Consider the following 2,967-nt stretch of genomic DNA (forward strand, 5'->3'; position numbering starts at 1 on the left):
CCATGAAGCCAGGATGTGGGCTCAGGTCCTGGCTGGGAGGTCTGAGATGCGCAGAAGGAAGACCCCACCTCCGCCTCATCCGTCAGAAGCTAATAAGAATCCTGTAACAGGAAGAGGGTTTTAAATCCATGCCCCATGGTGCCTGCCCCAAGCAGTCGTGGTGGGCACCCATTTGTAGAGTCCTGCGCTTACAGAAGGACCTCTTGGAATCAGTGGGAGCCTTCTACGGGGCAGGCACTCAGCGCCTCCTGCTCAGGTCTTCATCAGGCAGGGATGGCAAGGTGCTTCTAGGACAGGCATGGGAGCACCGCTCAGCAGCGGGGTTAGGAGACAGGACCGTGGCACAGTCCGAGTAAACAGCTGGCTGTGGGTGAGGCCAGGATCAGACCCCAGCCCTTCCGATATCCAAGTCCCCAGAGAGCCTGCTTGCCTTCTCCGGCTGTCTTCCTGGGCACAGCCTGAGCTGGGGGCCCTCGGGCGTTGGTAGCAGGGATGGACCAACGCAGGGGTCTGGGAGATGCAGCCGCCCTCAGGAGGAGAGTGGGCTGGGTGCCTGGTGCATCACGGGGCCCTGCAGGACGCTCACTGCAGCCCCGGACCTGGCTCGGTGGGAGCCAGCAACCACCCCTGACCCAGCAGGTTCAGCGGGGGCACCTGCTGCTTGCCCAGGGTGGCCCCCGACACAGCTGCTCTCCCTAGCGTGTGCCCCAACACCTGGGCCAGGGCACTGAGCCCCTCATTCCAGTACAGATAGAGGGAAACTTCACTCGGGTGGAATGGGGAGCCCACCGTCCACCGCCCAGCCAGGAAGAGAAGCTGCCGCCCCCGCAGCGGGTAGGAAGATTTTCTCTCTGCCCAGCAACAGCCCAGCCAATGAGAAGCCAGTGCACTTGAGGCTCCCAGCGCCGTCCAATGGGCTCTCGGCTAACAGCAGCCGCACCGCCCTGCAGAGGAGCTCAGCTCCGGTCCCGCCGGCTGCGACCGGCTGGGCCAGGCGCTGCTGTTCCTGAATAAACCCATTTAGCTGGTAAGGTAGCGGGCAGCGTTCCACCTGGAAGCCTGGTGCTGGCGGCCCCGCCAGCGCCTGGGGCTCAGGGTACCCTCCGCTGAGCGCGGACTCACGGGGATCGCCAGCGACCAGGTTTGGGGCGGTTTGGGGTCTCAGGTCCCGAGCGCCGGCCCGGCCCTGTGTCCCGTCTGTGAAGGGCGCTCAGGGCCTTCCCAGGACCACGCGTCCAGGCCCCGGGGCCAGCACTCTGGTGGTGGGGTCCCCCTCCGCATCCGCTGGTGCTGTCTCCACACGCCCCTCCTTGTCACAGGCGGCGGTTCGAGTCTTGGATTCTAGCCGCGGCCCCTCGGGGCGGGGCTCCGCGCTGCCACCGGCCGAAGCTGGACGGGGCTCCTGAACCAGGCTCGGGCCGTCGTGCTCTGGGGCTTCCCCGGGAACCCACGTGCCTCGCGGATGGGGAGTGTGTGCGCCCCAAAGGGGCGCCACGTGGGGACCACAGACCCCCCGTGAGCATGTTAGGCAGGGGCGTCTCAGGCCTTACCCCAGGACCCCGAGCCAGAATGGCAGCCCGTAAGATCCCCAGGGGGCGCCCGCGAAGCACCGATGGCACAGAACCTGCATGAACCCACATCTGCCCGTCCCCACTCAGTTCCTTTTACCGCAGGGCTCCCACGCCTGCTCCCACGGGCCTCCTCCCGGCAGATGTGGACCGGCCTCCTGGCTGGAGGGCCACCCCCTGGGGCTGCTCGAGGCCCTTCTGCCGGCAGCCAGAAGGGCCTGGAAGTTGACATCCCCCCAGGGCAGCCCTAACCCCGAGATTGCAGAAGGTCCACAGCTCAAGGAGCCCTTGATTTCTCAGTGATTTCCTCACAGCAAGCATCTGAGCCCAAAAGAAATACCTAACAGCTCCCATGATTAAGTAACAAGGTTCAAACAACTTAACAAATATTTATATCCTAACAGCTTAGCGGCTGAGCAGCTGGCTGGAAATACAATATATGCAAATTAAAGCAAAAAGTACTATTCTTGCTTCATTCATAAATAACCATAATTTCTTACTAATGGGACATGTGTGCCTGTTGGGCACTGCACAACTTTTCAGTTCTTAGATTGGGACTGGACAGCACCACTGCCCTCGTTTCCTTTTCCACGTGGATTTTCACACAGAACTTGCTTCCCTCCCACCCCCCTGAACTGCCGCCCAGCAGGGAGATGGAAGAGAAATGACATCATCCAAGGAAATGTAGGACAGTCGAATGTTGAGCTGTGAACTGTCTCGAGTGTGGTGTCTGACAGCTTTCCATGTCTGGTCCTCAAAACTTAAAGCCATGGTGGCGTGGCACATGGTTGGCAAGCCGTGGCCTAACCTCTGACTGCAAGGGTTGGGGTCTAAGTACCCTGGCAGGTGTGAGCTGAGCAGGGGCCAACGCCGTGCTGGCCTTCCCTTCCCACCTCAGCACTCCGCGCACCACTGGCTTTCCTGGGAAGGCCTCCTGAGTGTGAACTTTCACAGGACCATCTTCATGCTGGGGCCCTCCCTGCCCAAGGGAAGATGATGAGAGGAGGGGGGCTGAGGGCCAGCCTGGAGGCAGTCCGCTGGGTGGAGGTGGGCGTCCCCTGGTGCATGGGGAGCAGGAGCTCGAGTCAGGGGAGGCCCTGGCTGCCAACTGGATGGGGAGGTGCCCCCAGCATAGAGACACCATTAGCAGCCATCTGGGGGCAGAGGTAGTTGGGATGGGGGGCAGGTGCCCAGGGCTTTCTTCCCAGAGCTGAGTTCAAACCCTGCAATCCCAGTTCTAAGAAAGAGAGAAAGCCAAGCCCGAGAACCTCTCCACCCACTCTTTAAAAAAGATACCGTTTAAACGTGCCCTTAACGCTGCTCCTTATTCCTCATGATGACCCTGATCACCTGCCCTTGGCACGTAAGGATGCGTCGGGAGGCCCAGCTCGAGGTGGGC

At 61.4% G+C, this 2,967-nt stretch overlaps 1 pseudogene; it reads right to left on the bottom strand.

Moving 5' to 3' along the window:
• Window positions 1–295: 295 nt before the first annotated feature.
• On the bottom strand, window positions 296–1,800 carry LOC125086724 (uncharacterized; annotated as a pseudogene).
• Between the last annotated feature and the right edge of the window lie 1,167 nt (window positions 1,801–2,967).

This window comes from Lutra lutra, chromosome 16, assembly GCF_902655055.1.
Source record: "Lutra lutra chromosome 16, mLutLut1.2, whole genome shotgun sequence".
NCBI lineage: Eukaryota > Metazoa > Chordata > Mammalia > Carnivora > Mustelidae > Lutra > Lutra lutra.